Source organism: Salmo salar, chromosome ssa19 (assembly GCF_905237065.1).
Source record: "Salmo salar chromosome ssa19, Ssal_v3.1, whole genome shotgun sequence".
Taxonomy (NCBI): Eukaryota; Metazoa; Chordata; class Actinopteri; order Salmoniformes; family Salmonidae; genus Salmo; species Salmo salar.
Window position 1 is genome coordinate 1,179,922 of NC_059460.1, and position 21,787 is coordinate 1,201,708.

The 21,787-nt window shown below is 42.3% G+C and overlaps 1 long non-coding RNA gene across 4 annotated transcripts; it reads left to right on the forward strand.

Moving 5' to 3' along the window:
* The first annotated feature begins 295 nt into the window (after nt 1–295).
* On the forward strand, nt 296–17,894 carry LOC106578269 (uncharacterized). 4 transcript variants are annotated; one of them, XR_006760648.1, is made up of 6 exons: nt 296–634; nt 13,144–13,242; nt 13,344–13,526; nt 13,619–13,671; nt 13,858–13,945; nt 16,790–17,894. It is a non-coding gene; the product is annotated as an uncharacterized lncRNA (long non-coding RNA). The 4 variants fall into 4 exon arrangements; XR_001322402.2 differs by lacking the exon at nt 16,790–17,894 and having other exon boundaries at nt 305–634; nt 13,619–13,667; nt 13,858–15,031; XR_001322404.2 differs by lacking the exon at nt 16,790–17,894 and having other exon boundaries at nt 306–634; nt 13,344–13,487; nt 13,858–15,031.
* Nucleotides 17,895–21,787: the final 3,893 nt, after the last annotated feature.

The following is a 21,787-nucleotide window of genomic DNA, read 5'->3' on the forward strand; positions in this document are numbered from 1 at the left end:
CTAGCATGCTAACACAAAGTCAGTTCTGCTAGCTACACAAGTGGACTACACAACTCAAAAGCTCAGAAAGTTAAGCTTACATTGCAAAAATCTTTGACTAAAAATGATACAGTACTGCTAGCTGGTAAAGTTGGCTAGCTAGCAGTGGCTGCGTTTACCTTTATCTTTGATACAAAGACAACTATGTGGCTAGCTAACATTACACTAATCAAATCGTTCCGTTGTAATGTATTTAGTTTCTACAGTACTGATAGTTGGTAAAGTTGGCTAGCTAGCAGTGGCTGTGGTGTTGACGCCGTTGAATGATCCATTGACATTTCTCTCTTTACAACATTTCAGTTTCGTTTATTGTAGTATCATTAAGTTTCCTGCCTGTCCAGACCGCTGTGCTTCATGCGCAATACATTGAGAATTTCAGTACAGTACATAGGAAATGACTCATAGGAGTTCAACTGTTAGCGTGGGTGTGTACTCTATTAAAACAAGGCTCAGACTACTCCCCAACACGGTGTGTTCATCAGATGAACTTTCGGGAATTGCGTTTATACAAGAACGATGGCTTCATACATTCTCTGTGCGCTTTGTGGACTGATCATTGCGACAATTGTGAAACTAAACGGAGTGAATGGGCAAAGTAAGTCAAATATTTTTTCTTAAACTTTGTGCTAAAATGTAATTGTACAAAGTTTGTTTTCGTTGACATGTCTATGTAAGGGCAAGTAGAAAAAGACTTGTAAGAAATGTTTTATTTGAAATGCGAAAACTTTATTTTCTCTCACTTTTAATCGCATGGGAATTCGTGTTTTATTTAAGAACATGGAATCATCGCATGGCCTCTCAAATTGAGTCGGATAAAAGGGTTGCTTATCGAGTTTTCTACCAGCTGCCTTCGCACCGGTTCCGCATTCTAATCACCTTATTTCACTCCATCCATGCCAACGGGTGAGGACAGACCTAATTGAATGGTGTAGCCTACTTGTAGTTGGCAACAGAAAAGAAATATAACTTCTTTACTTGCTTGAGGATTTATAAATGATTAGCATAATTGGTGACTTTGAACTTGGGAAAAAATGTTCTCCCATTCCCAGCACATTAAGAATTCCTTTATTTTCTAGGGTGGCTCTCAGTTATGAGAACGTTATTATTTATTGCATGCATGTGAGACTGTTTAAGCATTGACCAGACCAGGTAAACAATGTAGAAAATGCTGAAATAGGCTTGCCCTTGATCATGACTCTCAGTTCCATTATATTACACATAAGAGTCATTGGATGAAGGCGTCTTATGTAAGGGGGAGTTTTGTTAAGATCCTCGAAGCTCAATCTGAAAATAAACAAGTGTCGCTTGCGGTACGGGTTTGGAAGCATAAGGACCTTATCTCTCATATCAGCGATAAATAATTTTCAACAAAAAAAAACGTTACATTTATACACACCTTGTTAGTGTTCCCCACGGCCATATCTCCATAATCCAGCGATTGTTTACGGAAGACATGAGGCGACCAACTGTACTAAGTATCTAGCATGCCCTGAACACCTGAATGTAAGCCTAACATGGGAAGTGTAGTTGCGTCGGACGGAGGCCCGGTATTGAGCTGTGCAAAACTGCTACAGTAAATGTGTTTTATTTAATGGATTCTTTCTCGCTGATGAAATATAAGGGCCATATGTTTCGAAAGCCGTGTCGCAAGCGATGATTATTGACGTTTCGAAACTATAAAACACAGCTTCGGCATGTTACTGGTTGAGAACTGTAGGGAGAAGGCAGAATGCCGTCAAGAGTTTTCCGAGATTTAGCTTGCACCCTCGACCCACGGGTGAATTGGAATTGTGCTGACACTATAGGCTACCAGTGTTGATTTCCTATGATTATTTATCAAATATAAATCTAGTTACCCTCCCCCCTCTTTTCAAGTGACACCTTCTCATGCAGAATATGAAGGCCTAACAGCTAGCACACGTCAATTCTAACATTAGCAGTCATGGTATGACCAGGGGCGAAAATCTGATATCAACTTTGGGGGGGACAATTACATGAAATTTTCTCAAGAGCAATTCCTGAGGGGGACACCAAAAGTAGTGCTGTAACACATAGCCTACATTGTAATATGGTAAATGTATATTGAGGAACCAAAGAAATAAGGTGTTTGCCGTACTCCTAACTACCGGTACCCAAAACTACACAACTACTCACAACAGCAATACCATTGCCTTTAACAAATCTTAGTTCAGTCACCAGTTTAAGTTGAGAGTGGGGGTATCCATGGCATTTTCCAATTATGTTCCTATTTTACAAGTCAAAAAAATTGAGAACCTTTCATAATGTTGCCAAACAAAGACTCAACAAACTTACCTGAGACTCCCTGTCTCTGCCAGTCTAACCCTGCATATCTGTCCCCAACTCTGCTGTCTGTGTGCCATCTGTTGCCTGCTCTGCCTAATGACATCATTGTGAAACATTTCCATTAGAATTTCATTTCTTTCTTATGAACATTTTATCAACTAGTCTTTGAAATATTAGGCTACTAGGGTTCTTACTTTGCGTTTTGGTGTACTGAAAAATACTCTGATGTCCGTCTTTAATTTTTCTGCCATTTTTCTACCTGGCTGGCTGGCTACACACACACACAGTGTGTAGGTTATTTACAGTAGGAGATGGGCTTCTATCATCTTATCTTTTATCATTCTATTTGGGCTTCGATCTAAAAGGTAGCTAGCAAATGTGAAACGGATTAAAATGACAAGAGTTGACAGCTGTATGAGTTCACCATTTACACAACATATGCTGCAACCTTTTGTAATTGTAATAGTTTGTTTCATATTGGCTGGCTTCCAACAATAGCTGAATTTGCAAAGCAAGCGAGCACCAATTCCGTTTCAGTGGTGTTTGCTATAATCTTTTCTACCCGGGTTAAATAAAATAAATAAATAAAAGTTCCCTTGCGACAATTTAGCTTTTGCAACGAGACCAATAAATATATTTAAGACAATGGTAGAAGAAGAGTGTAGTTCTGTTCAGTTTGGACTTCAGTTTATCGCTAACCTTATCACAGGGACTTTGAAGCACTAACTTACATCATCTGCATGCTGATCTCGGAATAAATTGACGATTGCAAAGATTCCATCTTTGACGAGGCCACATAAATGGAATAGGTACTAGCTAGCTTAATAGTTAATATTTGCGCGCTAGCTCTGCATAATCAGCTAGTGTGTGTGCGCAATTGACTGGATTAACTTTACGTCAGTTACGTTCATTGAGTGCCTTTCAGACAGTAGACACGACCCCTCTGTTACCTTGCCAGTGGATCAAACCATTGTGAGGAAAAGGGTGGGGGGGTCGCAATCTTTTGAAACTTAAACGCGCTATTAAGTGTCTATAATCAGCACAATTGCTTTCATTGCGTATTATTAATATTATTTAAATTACATAGTTATGTTTCAGTGATATATTGGGGGGGGACAAATCATATTTTTCCCAGGATGGGGGGGGTCATGTGTCCCCCGTCCCCCCCGGGATTTCCGCCCCTGGGTATGACAGACAAAGATGAGAATCCCTTGAAAAATAAAACACTAACTGATAACATGCATCATCTGCTATCTTACCATGGAAACCCAGACTGACTGTTTGATACTGTAGATTTCATGCAAGTGCTGACTTGTCTCCAATTTCCTGCACTCTTATCTCACACCTTTGTCTTACATCATTGTGTCACTCAGTACTGACCTTTTGGTATCGTTTCACTGAGTTACAAAGCAGCTGATGCTAAATGCAACTAAAAGAAGAATCCTGTAAGTATGACTGATCAACACCACACCAATCATAGCCTATATTACACCCATGATTAAAGTAATGTGGAATGGTGAGATAATGGTGCAGGTTATGAAAAAGTATGCATCCTTCCAACTGTTTGCCGTGAATGTTGAAAATTGTCAACATTTTCTCAATTAAGTACATTGCCCATGTGGTAACATGCTGAATTACAAAATAACAAATTACATTGTGAACACCTGATTACACTGGATAGCTAGAACTTTAACCCTTGTGTGACCTTTGAGCTCAAGAAATAGCAAACTATAATCTTCATCTTATTTAACTCTATCTTTACATCACGTTGTAAGGTCGCGTCAATTCAAATCTGGTATTAGAACAAATTATTTGGCAAAGAGTAACTCAAGTTTTCTTTGTTCTTTAATTATTGCAAACACGTGTATGGTAAATAAGTTGTTCATATATATATATATATATATATATATATATATATATATATATATACGGTCTCGCTGTGACACCACGCAGGGCAGACAGAGAAGAGAGCGTCACATCCTATTGTTCTCTCTTATATACTCTGACAGAGATAGTTCCCGCTCAATGCTGGCCTGTCAGAGGGAGGAGGAGCGTGGTTTAAACTTGCTCCTCCTATCGTCGGCGGGCAGGCTGGTCCCAGCCTCGTGATGCACTTCCTGTCGCCGGTTGTAGTTCTTGTCTTCAGCAGTTGACTTATCCGTAGTTTATATACTTAATATTGTAGCATAGCTTCCCCGGTATATTATATAGGTTATGCAAACAAAATAGCCAGTTTAACCCTAACAACGTCAATGATTGAATCTATTGATGTGAAGACGTCAAAGTGAACTATTAACTCTGTAAAGTAACAGGTTTTTCATTACATTATTTACAAGTTTGTTTAGTGCTGTGATCACATTTCATTTACCATCATGCTTTATTCTTTACTGAGTTTAATTAACATTGCAGACCTTTTCCTTCAATACTTCTTCACTTTACATATATTTATTTAAATGTGCCTTGTCTAAACTACACTGCTCAAAAAATAAAGGGAACACTAAAATAACACATCCTAGATCTGAATGAATGAAATAATCTTATTAAATACTTTTTTCTTTACATAGTTGATTGTGCTGACAACAAAATCACACAAAAATAATCAATGGAAATCCAATTTATCAACCCATGGAGGTCTGGATTTGGAGTCACACTCAAAATTAAAGTGGAAAACCACACTACAGGCTGATCCAACTTTGATGTAATGTCCTTAAAACAAGTCAAAATGAGGCTCAGTAGTGTGTGTGGCCTCCACGTGCCTGTATGACCTCCCTACAACGCCTGGGCATGCTCCTGATGAAGTGGCGGATGGTCTCCTGAGGGATCTCCTCCCAGACCTGGACTAAAGCATCCGCCAACTCCTGGACAGTCTGTGGTTCAACATGGCGTTGGTGGATGGAGCGAGACATGATGTCCCAGATGTGCTCAATTGGATTCAGGTCTGGGGAACGGGCGGGCCAGTCCATAGCATCAATGCCTTCCTCTTGCAGGAACTGCTGACACACTCCAGCCACATGAGGTCTAGCATTGTCTTGCATTAGGAGGAACCCAGGGCCAACCGCACCAGCATATGGTCTCACAAGGGGTCTGAGGATCTCATCTCGGTACCTAATGGCAGTCAGGCTACCTCTGGCGAGCACATGGAGGGCTGTGCGGCCCCCTAAAGAAATGCCACCCCACACCATGACTGACCCACCACCAAACCGGTCATGCTGGAGGATGTTGCAGGCAGCAGAACGTTCTCCATGGCGTCTCCAGACTCTGTCACGTCTGTCACATGTGCTCAGTGTGAACCTGCTTTCATCTGTGAAGAGCACAGGGCGCCAGTGGCGAATTTGCCAATCTTGGTGTTCTCTGGCAAATGCCAAACGTCCTGCACGGTGTTGGGCTGTAAGCACAACCCCCACCTGTGGACGTCGGGCCCTCATACCACCCTCATGGAGTCTGTTTCTGACAGTTTGAGCAGACATATGGACATTTGTGGCCTGCTGGAGGTCATTTTGCAGGGCTCTGGCAGTGCTCCTCCTGCTCCTCCTTGCACGAAGGCGGAGGTAGCGGTCCTGCTGCTGGGTTGTTGTCCTCCTACGGCCTCCTCCACGTCTCCTGATGTACTGGCCTGTCTCCTGGTAGCACCTCCATGCTCTGGACACTACGCTGACAGACACAGCAAACCTTCTTGCCACAGCTCGCATTGATGTGCCATCCTGGATGAGCTGCACTACCTGAGCCACTTGTGTGGGTTGTAGACCCCGTCTCATGCTACCACTAGAGTGAAAGCACCGCCAGCATTCAAAAGTGACCAAAACATCAGCCGGGAAGCATATGAACTGAGAAGTGGTCTGTGGTCACCACCTGCAGAACCACTCCTTTATTGGGGGTGTCTTGCTAATTGGCTATAATTTCCACCTGTTGTCTATTCTATTTGCACAACAGCATGTGAAATGTATTGTCAATCAGTGTTGCTTCCTAAGTGGACAGTTTGATTTCACACAAGTGTGATTGACTTGGAGTTACATTGTGTTGTTTAAGTGTTCCCTTTATTTTTTTGAGCAGTGTATATACAGTGCATTCAGAAAGTATTTAGACCCCTTGACTTTTTCTACGTTGTTACGTTACAGCCATATTCTAAAATTGATTAAAAAAAAAAAATCCCCTCATCAATCTACACACACTCCCCAATGACAAAGCAAAAACAGGTTTTTGCAAATGTATAACAAAAAAGAAAGCGGAAATATTACATTTACATAAGTATTCAGACCCTTTACTCAGTTGAAGCAACTTTGGCAATGATTACAGCCTCGAGTCTTCTTGGGTATGATGTTACAAGCTTGGCACACCTGTATTTGGGGAGTTTCTCCCATTCTTCTCAGCAGATCCTCTCAAGCTCTGTCAGGTTGGATGGGGAGCGTCGCTGCACAGCTATTTTCAGGTCTCTCCACAGAGATGTTTGATGGGGTTCAAGTCCGGGCTTTGGCTGGCCACTCAAGGACATTCAGAGACTTGTCCCAAAGCCACTCCTGCTTTGTCTTTGCTGTGTGCTTAGGCTCATTATCCTGTTGGAATGGGAACCTTCGCCCCAGTCTTAACCTGCTCCAGAGCTCTCAGGATCTTTCATCAAGGATCTCTCTGTTCTGTCCTAGAATCTTTCCCTCGATCCTGACTAGTCTCCCACTCCCTGCCACTGAAAAACATCCCCACAGCCTGATGCTGCCACCATCATGCTTCACCGTAGGGATGGTGCCAGGTTTCCTCCAGACGTGACGCTTGGCATTCATCTTTTCTTTTTCCTTCTTTTTTTTGTTTTATCTGTCGGCCCTAGCCCCGAACTCAGGCCCTGTGTGTAGTTAACCGACCCTCTCTGCCCATTCATCTCCATTTTACCTGTTGTTGTCGTCTTAGCTGATTTAGCTGTTGTTGTCTTAGCTAGCTCTCCCAATCAACACCTGTGATTGCTTTATGCCTCGCTTTATGTCTCTCTCAAATGTCAATATGCCTTGTATACTGTTGATTAGTATAGTTATCATTGTTTTAGTTTACAGTGGAGCCCCTAGTCCCACTCTACATGCCTCAGATTCCTCCTTTGTCTCACCCCCCACACATGCGGTGACCTCACCCAGTATAACCAGCACGTCCAGAGATGCAACCTCTCTTATCATCACTCAGTGCCTGGGCTTAACTCCACTGTACCCGCACCCCACCATACCCCTCTCTGCACATTATGTCCTGACTCTATTCCACCACGCCCAGAAATCTGCTCCTTTTATTCTCTGTCCCCAACGCACTAGACGAGCAGTTTTGATATCCTTTAGCCGTACCCTCATCCTACTCCTCCTCTGTTCCTCGGGTGATGTGGAGGTTAACCCAGGCCCTGTGTGTCCCCAGGCACTCTCATTTGTTGACATCTGTAATCGAAAAAGCCTTGGTCTCATGCATGTTAACATCAGAAGCCTCCTCCCTAAGTTTGTTTTACTCACTGCTTTAGCACACTCCGCCAACCCTGATGTCCTTGCCGTGTCTGAATCCAGGCTTAGGAAGGCCACCAAAAATTCTGAGATTTCCATACCCAACTACAACATTTTCCGTCAAGAAAGAACTGCCGAAGGGGGAGGAGTTGCAATATACTGCAGAGATAGCTTGCAAAGTTCTGTCATACTTTCCAGGTCTATGCCCAAACAGTTAGTTTATAATTTTAAAACTTAATCTCTCCAGAAATAAGTCTCTCACTGTTGCCGCCTGTTATAGACCCCCCTCAGCTTCCAGCTGTGCCCTGGACACCATATGTGAATTGATCGCCCCTCATCTATCTTCAGAGTTTGTTTTGTTAGGTGACCTGAAATGGGATATGCTTAACACCCCTGCAGTCCTACAATCTAAGATAGATGCCCTCAATCTCACACAAATCATCAAGGAACCCACCAGGTACAACCCTAAATCCGTAAACATAGATATTATCCTGACCAACTTGCCCTCCAAATACACCTCTGCTGTTTTCAATCAGGACCACCCCTCATCACTGTCAAACGCTCCCTAAAACACTTCTGCGAGCAGGCCTTTCTAATTGATATGGCCCGGGTATCCTGGAAGGATATTGACCTCATCCCGTCAGTCGAGGATGCCAGGTCGTTCTTTTAAAATTAATTTCCTCACCATCTTAAATAAGCATGCCCCTTTCAAAAAAATGTAGAACTAAGAACAGATATAACCCTTGGTTCACTCCAGACCTGACTGCCCTTGACCAGCATAAAAACACCCTGTGGCGAATAGTCCCTGCGATATGCAACTGTTCAGGTAAGTCAGGAACCAATACACGCAGTCAGTCAGGAAAGCAAAGGCTAGCTTCTTCAAACAGAAAGTTGCATCCTGTAGCTCTAACTCCAAAAAGTTTTGGGACACTGTAAAGTCCATGGAGAACAAGAGCACCTCCTCCCAGCTGCCCACTGCACTGAGGCTAGGTAACACAGTCACCAATAAGCATTTCCCTATGGCTGGCTGCCCAGCCCAACAGCTCTAACCCCCCCCCACCCCCCACCCCACCCCGCAGCTACTTTCCTGAGCCTCCCCAGCTACTCCTTCACCTAAATCCAGATTGCAGATGTTCTGAAAGAGCTGCAAAACCTGGACCCGTACAAATCAGCTGGGCTAGACAATCTGGACCCTCTCTTTCTAAAACTATCCGCCACCATTGTTGCAACCCCTATTACCAGTCTGTTTAACCTCTCTTTCGTATTGTCCGAGATCACTAAAGATTGGAAAGCTGCCGTGGCCATCCCCCTCTTCAAAGGGGGTGACACTCTAGACCCAAACTGTTATAGACCTATATCCATCCTGCCCTGCCTCTCTAAAGTCTTGGAAAGCCAAGTCAATAAACAGATCACTGACCATTTTCGAATCCCACCGTAACTTCGCTGTGCAATCCGGGTGCACCTCAGCCACGCTCAAGGTACTAAACGATATCATAACCGCCATCGATAAAAGACAGTACTGTGCAGCCGTCTTCATCGACCTGTCCAAGGCTTTTGACTCCATAGCCTTGGTTTCTCAAATGACTGCCTCGCCTGGTTCACCAACTACTTCTCTGATAGAGTTCAGTGTGTCAAATCGGAGGGCCTGTTGTCCGGACCTCTGGCAGTCTCTATGGGGGTGCCACAGGGTTCAATTCTCAGGCCGACTCTTTTCTCTGTATACGTCATTGATGTCGCACATGCTACTGGTGATTCTCTGATCCACCTCTACGCAGACGACACCATTCTGTATACATCTGGCCCTTCTTTGGACACTGTGTTAACTAACCTCCAAACGAGCTTCAATGCCATACAACACTCCTTCCGTGGCCTCCAACTGCTCTTAAACACTAGTAAAACCAAATGCATGCTTTTTAACCTTTCGCTGCCCACACCCGCACGCCCCTGACTAGCATCACTACCCTGGACGGTTCTGTCCTAGAATATGTGGGCAACTACAAATACCTAGGTGTCTGGCTAGACTGTAAACTCTCCTTCCAGACTCATATTAAACATCTCCAATCCAAAATCAAATCTAGAATCTGCTTTCTATTTCGCAACAAAGCCTCCTTCACTCACACCGCCAAACTTAACCTAGTAAAACTGACTATCCTACCGATCCTCAACTTCGGCGATGTCATTTACAAAATAGCTTCCAATACTCTACTCAGCAAACCGGATGCAGTCTATCACAGTGCCATCCGTTTTGTTACTAAAGCCCCTTATACCACCCACCACTGCAACCTGTGTGCTCTAGTCAGCTGGCCCTCGCTACATATTCGTCGCCAGACCCACTGGCTCCAGGTCATCTCAGCTCCGCCTTTTCTCAGCTCACTGGTCACAATAACAACATCCACCCGTAGCACGCGCTCCAGCAGGTATATCTCACTAGTCATCCCCAAAGCCAACACCTCCTTTCGCCGCCTTTCCTTCCAGTTCTCTGCTGCCAATGACTGGAACGAATTGCAAAAATCGCTGAAGCTGGAGACTTTCTTTATATTTCCCTCACTAACTTTAAACATCAGCTATCTGAGCAGCTAACCGATCGCTGTAGCTGTACATAGTCCATCTGTAAATAGCCCACCCAATCTACCTACCTCATCCCCATATTGTTTTTAATTTACTTTTCTGCTCTTTTGCACACCAGTATCTCGACTTGCACATCGTCATCTGCTCATTTATCACCCAGTGTTAATCTGCTAAATTGTAATTAATTTGCTACTATGGCTTATTTATTGCTTACCTCCTAACGCCATTTGCACACACTGTATATAGACTTTGTTTTTTTCTATTGTCTTGTTGACTGTACGCTTTTCTATTCCATGTGTAACTCTGTTGTTGTTTGTGTCGCACTGCTTTGCTTTTTCTTGGCCAGGTCGCAGTTGTAAATGACAACTTGTTCTCAACTAGCCAACTTGGTTAAATAAAGGTGAAAAAAATTGGAGTGCTGAAAGATGGTTGTCCTTCTGGAAGGTTCTACCAGCTCCACAGAGGAGCTCTGTCAGAGTGCCCATCAGGTTCTTGGTCACCTCCCTGACCAAGGCCCTTCTCCCCCGACTGCTCAGTTTGGCTGGGCGGACAGTTCTAGGAAGAATCTTGGTGGTTCCAAACTTATTCCATTTAAGAATGGAGGCCACTGTGTTCTTGGGGACCTTCCCTAGATCTGTGCCTCGATACAATCCTGTTTTGGAGCTCTACGGAAAATTCCCTCGACCTCATGGCTTGGTTTTTGTTCTGACATGCACTGTCAACTGTGGGACGTTATATAGACCGGTGTGTGCCTTTTTCAAATCATGTCCAATCAATTGAATTTACCATAGGTGGACTCCAAGTTGTAGAAACATCTCAAGGATGATTAATGGAAACAGGATACACCTGAGCTCAATATCAAGTCTCATAGCAAAGGGTCTGAATACTTATGGTATTTCAGTTTTTTATAGATTTGCAAACATTTCTAAACCTGTTTTTGCTTTGTCATTATGGGATATTGTGTGTAGATTAATGAGGAAACCTTTTTTATTTCATAAATTTTAGAATAAGGCTGTAATGTAACAATATGGAAAAAGTCAAGGGGTCTGAATACTTTCTGAATGCACTGTATACAAAAGTATGTGGACACCCCTTCAAATGAGTGGATTCAGCAATTTCAGCCACACCCGTTGCTGACAGGTGTATAAAATTGAGCACACAGCCATGCAATCTCCATAGACAAACATTGACAGGAGAATGGCCTTAGTGTAGAGCTCTGACTTTTTCAATGTGGCACCATCATAGGATTCTACCTTTCCAATAAGTCAGTTAGTCAAATGTCTGCCCTGCTAGAGCTGCCCCGGTCAACTGTAAGTGCTATTATTGTGAAATTAAATATCTAGGAGCCATATTGGCTCAGCTGCGAAGTGGTAGGCAACACAAGCTCACATAACGGGAGCGCCGAGTGCTTAAGCACGTAAACATTGTCTGTCCTCGGTTGCAACACTCACTACGAGTTCCAAATTGCCTCTGGAAGCAACAAAAACTGTTTGTCGGGGGCTTCATGAAATGGGTTTCCATGGCCGAGCAGCTGCACACAAGCAAGCCTAAGAGCACCATGTGCAATGCCAAGCATTGGCTGGAGTGGTGTAAAGGTCGCCGCTATTGGACTCTGGAGCAGTGGAAATGCGTTCCCTGGAGCGATTAAATCATGCTTCACCATCTGGCAGTCCGACGGCCGAATCTGGGTTTGGCGGATGCCAGGAGAACGCTACCTGCCCCAATGCATAGTGCCAACTGTAAAGTTTGGTGGAGGAGGAATTATGGTCTGGGGCTGTTTTCATGGTTTGGCCTAGGCCCCTTTGGCAGGCCCCCTTTGGCCTAGGCCCCTTCCAGTGAAGGGAAATCTTACCACTACAGCATTCAATGTTCGATTCTGTGCTTCCAACGTTGTGGAAACAGTTTAGGGAAGGCTCTGTTTCAGCATGACATTGCCCCCGTTCACAAAGCAAGGTCCATACAGAAATGGTTTGTTGATCGGTGTGGAAGAACTCGACTGGCCTGCACATTACCTTGACCTCAACCCCATCGAACACCTTTGGTGTCCACATACTTATGGTCATGTAGTGTATATTAGTCTGGTACTGCTGGCTGTGGCTTCTCTAAAAGGATATATGAGGTTTCCGTTTGTAGTGTCTCAAGGGATGTAGAAATGTTTATCTAGTTTATGACGTGTGTCAGTCAGGGAGGAACCACCGTTCAATGCTGCTATGCTTTCAGTCTCACCAACTTCTCTAGAAGTCAAACACCCAAAACAATGCGGCAAAGCTGGTCTTGATGACACATCCTGCCTGTCTCACCATGCTTGTACACACAAAGCCAGTGAGTAATGTTAATTTACGTGTAGGTGCAAAACCAAAGGAATTCCCCAACTCATTTTATAAGAAGAGGAAACCCACAGTTTCTCGGATCTTCTCAATTTCTTTAGACTTGATGTCATACGATTTCTTTATTATTGGGCCAAAACAATTCCTTTCAGAGACCACACAGACTGAGTGCATACCTTTTTTTATTGGCAGGTTTTAAAAACATCTACATACTTAGGTTGCTGTCCAAAGACTTCAAGCAGATCTATGATTCTCACTGTGCAGGACACTGACCAATGTTGAAGGAAAATAATATATACACACTCCATTCCAATAGTTAATTTGCTTTGGTGAGGTAGAGGAACATTTCCCAATGAGCAAATGTACAGTATGAGTCACAAATTGTGGTCATTCAAAGGGTAAATGCTGTCAGAGGATTAAGCCTCTCCATTTGTTTTTTTTCACAGGCCTATGCACCAGTAAAGAGTTCTGGAGTTCAGACATAGACCAATGCGTATCCTGCTCAACATGCAAGCAGTATCCAAAGACCCCTTCATGTAACACTTGTAAGTTAAGTTTGAATGTTCCTTAGCTAATAATTTAACTTACAACTAAATCTTGCACATAACCAAAACTGTCCCCTTTGACCAATATGTCCCCTTTTCAGGCACATTTACAGAGGAGAGATCTGATGTCTGGAGACTTGCAGCTATTTCCAGTTTCTCTGTGCTGGCAGTTGTTCTGCTCATTGCAGTATTGATCATTGGGGTCATGGTGCATCGATGCACAGCAAACAATAGGCCCCTTCGTGGTAGGGCTCACGGCTACCATCTCCTGATAAACTAACATTGTCAGTCATTAAACTTATTGTAGCATTTTGACCTCTTTGGGTTCTGGTGAAAATACAGTAAAAATGTTCAGCATTTTTTTGTTGTTCTGCAGAACCTATTGAAGAGACAACGGGACCTCTTTACCAAGCTTAAACATTTCAGTAGGTATGCATTCCGCAAATTTGTTGATGTGAACAATTGATAACTGCTATCAATTATTATACATAATTAAATAAGTGTATGTAAGTAGCTTCGATAAGTATGCAAATAGTTTTGTACAAATTGTAATTGTTTTGAAATAATGGGGGATGTTGAGTGAATTAACCAACAAATCTCTCATTACTTTCTCAGCTTCATCTTCCTCCTGACATCGATGTGACAGAACCAAGGGAACACCTTTTGAGGACCAATCGTCAGAAGAATTTCTGTACAATGGACTGTGGGTATTATTTGAGTAGAGTTTGACCATAATGAATTTATACTGCTAGTTAGTAAAGATGTCCTCACACTCATTAGACTGTTACAGAACCGAGCTCTCACATAGAACTGTGTTGACTCACGCTGTCAATCTCGTCTTGTCTGAAGTCAGACTGTACTCTGAGGAAGACCATGTGGTTAGTAAAGAGTAGCTCTCACAGCTCTTTTTGTATTAATGTCCTTTGAGTAGTGATGCTAGTTTTAGCCAGTGTAGATATTCCAATCTATCGATAAGTCATTTGTTCAACAATAAGTAGGTTCAAAAACAGTAGTGAACATGAGACACATCTTGAATGATTTGTATTTATTACCATAACTGTCAATGCTTGAACACCTATTACTGTGTTGGTGTCAGACATATTGTACATTTAGCTTATTAGGTAGAATACCAGCTAACACACTGCCTCGACTTGCCACAAGCAGGATGAATGTGAATACAGCACAATCAAGCTTTCTGGGCCAGGTTTGACCTACTGTACTTCTAAGACTAAAAGGTTTATATTTGCTGGTCATATATAACAACCTCTTGGTGAAGTATACAAGTGATATGTTAGATGAGTGGTCACCAACCCGTCGATCGGTTATTTTAAATATATTTTGATTTGTTTAAAACTTTTTGGGGTTACTACATGATTCCATGTGTTATTTCCTAGTTTGTCTTCACTATTATTCTACAATGTAGAAAATAGTAAATATAAAGAAACTTTGGAATGAGTAGGTGTGCCCAAACGTTTGACCGGTACTGTATATGATTTCCTGAGCTTTCTTATATCTCCTAGATAAAGGACAAACACGTAACCTTGTTTCTTATTTATTTTTTGAATGTCTTTTTGCCATTTATGAATGTGTTATTCAGTATCTCTCTTTGGGCTATAGTAGTAAAGGCCAAATTCAATATTATATCAAATGTTATAAATTTTTTTATACCTAAAGGGGTCCTAAAATTCAAATAGCTAAATGAGCCACCTTATGATCATCTTAAAATGATTCCATATGTCAGCTTAGAACCCACCCCACCCCCAACAATGCAGAGAAAGTAGATAAATAATATAAAAAACACATAATACAAGTAACAATAGATGCACAATGAGTGACGATAACTTGGCTATATACAAGGGGTAATAGTACCGAGTCGATGTTCAGGGGTACGAGGTAATTGAAGTAGATATGTACATATAACTAGGAATAAAGTGACAGTAGCAGCAGCATATGTGATGAGTCAAAGTTAGTGCAAAAAGGGGTCAATGCAGATAGTTAACCAAATATCTACTCGGACGAACTGTTTAGCAGTCTTATGGCTCGCGGTAGAAGCCGTTCAGGGTCCTGTTACTAGTTTAAACGATTCATTTTTTAAAGGAGTATAATGTTAACATTTGTGCACTGTAGTCTTCCAATCAAGAGGCAAAGGGAAAATAAGTTGTGACTATGAAACTGCTCAAATATATTGGACATTCTTTAACAGGTAATTTTACCATTATACTGTAAAATGTAGACACTGTGTAATGTGTGCACTATGCAGGATAAGTAGCATAACATGGGGGTTCCCAAACTGTTGTGATGGAAAAGTTCTAGGTGGTCCAGAATTCTGTATAGTTTATATCTAAGCATTTAACTCATTCCCAGAAGGACACAAATAGGGAATCCTTACAACTGTGTTCTGATTCAGAGGGGTTGGGTTAAATGCGGAACACATACACTACTGGTCCAAAATTTTAGAACACCTACTCATTCAAGGGTTTTTCTTTATTTTTAACTATTTTCTACTTTGTAGAATAATAGTGAAGACAACAAAACTATGAAATAACACATAAGGAATCATGTAGTAAGCAAAAAAGTGTTAAACAAATAAATAAAAAAATATATATATTTGAGATTCTTCAAATAGCCACCCTTTGTCTTGATGACAGCTTTGCACACTCTTGGCATTCTCTCAACCAGCTTCATGAGGTAGTCACCTGGAATGCATTTCAATTAACAAGTGTGCCTTCTAAATTTGTGGAATTTCTTTCCTTTTTAATGTGTTTCAGCCAATCAGTTGTGTTGTGACAAGGTAGGGGGATATACAGAAGATAGCCCTATTTGGTAAAAGACAAAGTCCATATTATGGTAAGAACAGCTCAAATAAGCAAAGAAAAATGACAGTCCATCATTACTTTAAGACACGTTCAGTCAATATGGAAAATTAAGAACTTTGAAAGTTTCTTCAAGTGCACTCGCAAAAACCATCGGGCTCTATGATGAAACTGGCTCGCATTAGGACCGCCACAGGAAAGGAAGACCCAGAGTTACCTCTGCTGCAGAGGATAAGTTCATTAGAGTTACCAGCCTCAGAAATTGCAGCCTAAATAAATGCTTCAGAGTTCAAGTAACAAACACATCTCAACATCAACTGTTCAGATGAGACTGTGTGAATCAGGCTTTTATGGTCGAATTGCTGCAAAGAAACCACTACTAACAGACACCAATAATAAGAAGAGACTTGCTTGGGTCAAGAAACACGAGTAATGGACATTAGACTGGTGGAAATTTGTCCTTTGGTCTGGAGTCTAAATTGGAGATTTTTGGTTCCAACCACCGTGTCTTTGTGAGACGCAGTGTGGGTGAACAGATGATCGCCGCATGTGTATTTTCCATCGTAAAGCATGGAGGGGGTGTTATGGTGTGGGGGTGCATTGCTAGTGACACTGTCTGTGATTTATTTAGAATTCAAGGCACATTTAACCAGCATGGCTACCACAGTATTCTGCAGCGATACGCCATCCCATCTAGTTTGGGCTTAGTGGGACTGTCATTTGTTTTTCAACAGGACAATGACCCACAACACACCTCCAGGCTGTGTATGTGCTATTTTACCAAGAAGGAGAGTGATGGAGTGCTGCATCAGATGACCTGGCCTCCACAATCCCCCGACCTCAACCAAATTGAGATGGTTTGGGATGAGTCGGACCGCAGAGTAAAGTAAAACCAGCCAACAAGGGCTCAGTATATTTGGGAACTCCTTCAAGACTATTGGAAAAGCATTCCAGATGAAGTTGGTTGAGAGAATGCCAAGAGTGTGCAATGATGTCAAGGCAAAGGGTGGCTACTTTGAAGAATCTCAAATATAAAATATATTTTGATTTAACACTTTTTTTGGTTATTACATGATTCCATGTGTTATTTCATAGTTTTGATGTCTTCACTATTATTCTACAATGTAGAAAATAGTAAAAATAAAGGAAAACCCTGGAATGAGTAGGTGTTCTAAAACTTTTGACCGGTAGTGTATTTTGGTTGAATGCATTGTTGTGCAACTTACTCAGTATTCCCTTTCCTCAGTTGAAACAATGGAGATGAGTCAATGCTTGTGACAATGTTTGTAACACTATTAGTCACCAAATGTTAACCCAGGAAGGAACATTATGGTTTAGCGAAAAAACTAACTGAACCCTATTGACAAGTATAACCATAGTTTGAAGCTGAGTACACAGTTATACTAAGTCAGAACACAATTTTAAGGGTTGTGTGTCAGGAGAATGTGGATGGCTGAATAATTACCTATTTCATGTTACTGACAATTACTTCGTTATCAATATTAAGTGGATATGGATAAAAGCAGCAAGAAAAGGACAATGTGTATACAGAATTATTTATTTTGAATTATATTTTTGAATGTTTATAGTTTGTGGTAACAGTTAAATGTCTGGATAAATACTGTCAAAGGGACCCCTGCAAAGTTGTTTATAAAACCAGTGACACCAGCTGACCAACTTTTTGTTACTGAGCAATAACTAACAAGTTGTTAGTTAATTTTTTTGTTTGTTTGTTTGGTTTATGTACATGGGTTAGTGTAGTAATAAGCAATGTTACATGTGAACTCTGGCTGACTTTTGTGTATTATGTTAAGAATAAAATGAGCTGATTTCTAGATATCAACCTTGTATTAAGTTGTTAAACAACAACCAGGTACTGTGCTGCGTGTAGGGGCTTGGTTTGAAACCAAATACTGTGTGTAGGAGACAGGGTGTGGTTTGGAACCAGGTATAGGAAATGGTAAAGTTTGGAAGCAGTTTGAAGGAGAAAGGGATTGGTTTGGAACAGAAAAGCATGCAGAAGCATGCTTTGTTATAAAACTTTAAACAAAATAAAAGGTTGGAATCCTTGGAAAGGACATTAACTTAATTACCAACACAATGTTTTTTTAAGTCATTTAATTTCAACAAACTGATTGGCTAAGGTTCTAATTAGCTACGTTCATAGTCCTAACCTGGAAGTAAAAATATACATTTCAAAGTGACAAAATATATAGAGGGTTATATTATAAAATATTTCAGATGAGTTTTTGAACACTAAATTCAAATCTTTGTGGTATATGCTTTTTATTACACTGTAGCTAGTTTAGCGGTGAGTTCCTTGTGTAAAGGAGAATCCTGCTATGAATGTACAGAGAACCCAACCAATGTTTCATTCCAATATTTACAACTGTGGGAGATGCACATGACACATATAGTACATAGGGGTTGTCATCCTGGCAAAAAAGTTAAGTGTACATTAACAAGTGCCAGAAGAGATGGAACCATAGTAATCAGACAATGCCACTTGCAAGGTTTAAACTGAGATCTGACATTAACACTACATGCAGACCATAAAATGTTAATGGTTTATGAAAATACATGTTGCAATTTGGATATGCGAACCGTATTACAGAACTTAACCGTAATGGCGCCGATAGAGGGCAGCCGTGCTTCTAGCCCCCAGGCAATTTTGCAGTATTGTTTTTTACGTGTTATTTCGTACATTATTAGGCCTGATGTGTATTATTACATACAGCCGGGAATAACATTTGGATATCAGAGTGGCGGTAACTCATCAGCATTTACGACTAACAATACGACTTTCCCGAATAGGATCCTTTGTTCGTACCCCCCCAGGGCAATTGAACTGATTCCAGAGGCTGACCCAAAGCATCGCCGGCTGTGAAGAGGTACTCGGAGTGGACTTCTAGTCCAACTCAGGAGGCGCGCACACCACCCACCGCTTCCGAGTATATTACTCGCTAAAGTTCAGTCTCTGGATAATAAAGTTGACGAGCTCAGGGCGAGGATCTCCTTCCAGAGAGACATCAGGGATTGTAACATAGCCATGTTTCCTTGAAACAACTCTGGATTTACTATCTGAGTCCGTACAACCAGTTGGGTTCTTAGTTCATCATGCACAGGAATAAATATCTCTCTGGGAAGAAGTGTGATTGTGATAACATTCAGGTACTCAAGTCCTTTGTTCACCTGACCTAGAATACCTCAATCAAATGCCGACTGTATTACCTCCCAAGAGAATTCTCTTCGGTTATAGTCAAGCCGATACCACGAGGGCCCTCAAAATAACTTCAATGAACTTTATGTAAACCACATATCCTGAGGCCGCATGTATTGTAGCTGGGGATTTTAAAGCAAATTTGAAGAAAGTGCTACCGAAGTTCTACCAAACACATCGTTTGTAGTACTCTCGCTGCTAAAAACACTCGACCACTGCTACTCCAACTTCCGGGATGCCTACAAGGCCCTCCCCCACCCTCCATTCGGCAAATCTGATCATGACTCCATTTTGCTCCTCCCTTCCTATAGGCAGGACTATTCAACGCTGGTCTGACCAATCGGAATCCACGCTTCAAGATTGTTTTGATCATGCGGACTGGGATATGTTCCCGGGGAGCCTCTGAGAATAACATTGACAAATATACTGATACGGTGACTGAGTTCATCAGGAAGTGTACAGGAGATGTACCCACTGTGACTATTAAAACCTACCCTAACATTCGTTCAAAACTGAAAGCACGAACCACCGCATTTAACCATGACAAGGTGACTGGGAATATGGCAGAATACAAAGTGTAGTTATTACCCCCGTAAGTCAATCAAACAGGCAAAACATCTTTGTCTCTATGAAGTAGAGTCGCAATTCAATGGCTCAGACACGAGACGTATATGGCAGGGTCTACAACCAATCAATCACGGACTACAAAAGGAAAACCAGCCTCGTCGCAACCACCGACATCTTGCTTCCGGACAAGCTAAACATCTTCGCTCGCTTTGAGGATAACACAGTGCCACCGACACGGCCCGCTACCAAGGACTGTGAGCTCTCCTTCTCCGTAGCGGACGTGAGTAAGACTTAAGCGTGTTAACCCTCGCAAGACGATGCCGGCCCAAACGGCATCCCTCGCCGCATCCTCAGAGCATGCGAAGACCAGTTGGCTGGTGTGTTTACGGACATATTCAATCTCCCAATTCCAGTCTGCTATCCCCACATGCTTCAAGATGGCCACCATTGTTTCAGTACCCAAGAAAGCAAAGGTAACTGAACTAAATGACTATCGTCCCATAGCACTCACTTTGAGAGGCTAGTCAAGGATCATATCACCTCTACCTTACCTGACACCCTAGACCCACTTCAATTTGCTTACCGCCCTAATAGCTCCCCAGACAATGCAATCGCCATCGCACTGCACACTGCCCTATCCCATCTGGACAAGAGGAATACCTATGTAAGAATGCTGTTCATGGACTACAGCTCAGCCTTCAACAGCATAGTACCCACCAAGCTCATCATTAAGCTTGAGGCCCTGGGTCTGAACCCCGCCCTGTGCAACTGGGTCCTGGACTTCCTGACGGGCCGCCCCCAGGTGGTGAAGGTAGAAAACAACACCTCCACTTCGCTGATCCTCAACACTGGGGCCCCACAAGGGTGCATGCTCAGCCCTCTCCTGTACTCCCTGTTCACCCATGACTGCGTAGCCACGCACGTCTCCAACACTCAATGATCAAGTTTGCAGATGACAACAGTAGTAGGCTTGATTACCAACAATGATGAGACAGCCTACAGGGAGGTGGTGAGGGCTCTGGGAGTGTGGTGTCAGGAAAATAACCTCTCATTCATCGTCAACAAAACAAAGGAGATGATCGTGGACTTCAGGAAACAGCACGTCTGAAATGGTTCCCCCACACAGACAGTGTGGTGAAGGTGCAACAGCACCTCTTCAACCTCAGGATGCTGAAGAAATGTGGCTTGTCACTTAAAACCCTCACAAACTTTTACAGATGCACAATTGAGAGCATCCTGTCGGGCTGTATCACCGCCTGGTACGGCAACTGCACCGCCCGCAACCGCAGGGCTCTCCAGAGGGTGGTGCGGTCTGCCCAACGCATCACCGGGGGCAAACTACCTGCCCTCCAGCACACCGACATCACCCAATGTCATAGGAAGGCCAAAAAGATCATGAAGGACAACAACCACCCAAGCCACTGTCTGTTCACCCCACTATCATCCAGAAGGCGAGGTCAGTACAGATGCATCAAAGCAGTGACCGAGAGACTGAACAACAGCTTTTACCTCAAGGCCATCAGACTGTTAAATAGCCATCACTAGCACATTAGAGGCTGCTGCCTATGTGCATAGACTTGAAATCACTGGCCACTTCCATTTTTGTTTTTACACTAGTCACTTTAATGTTTACATCATTTGCATTACTCATCTCATTTGTATATACTGTTTTCTATTCTACTGTATTTTAGTCTATGCCGCTCTGACATTGCTCGTCCATATATGTATTTATACTTAATTCCATTCCTTTACTTAGATGTGTGTGTGTATTGTTGAGAAATTATTAGATATTACTGCACTGTTGGAGCTAGAAACACAAGCATTTCGCTACACCTGCAATAACATCTGCTAAATGTGTATGTAAACTATAAAATTGGATTTGATGCAAGTCAAAAACAGTCTGTTTAGATAGAATAGCTTACTATGGTGATGGCAGACTAAGTGT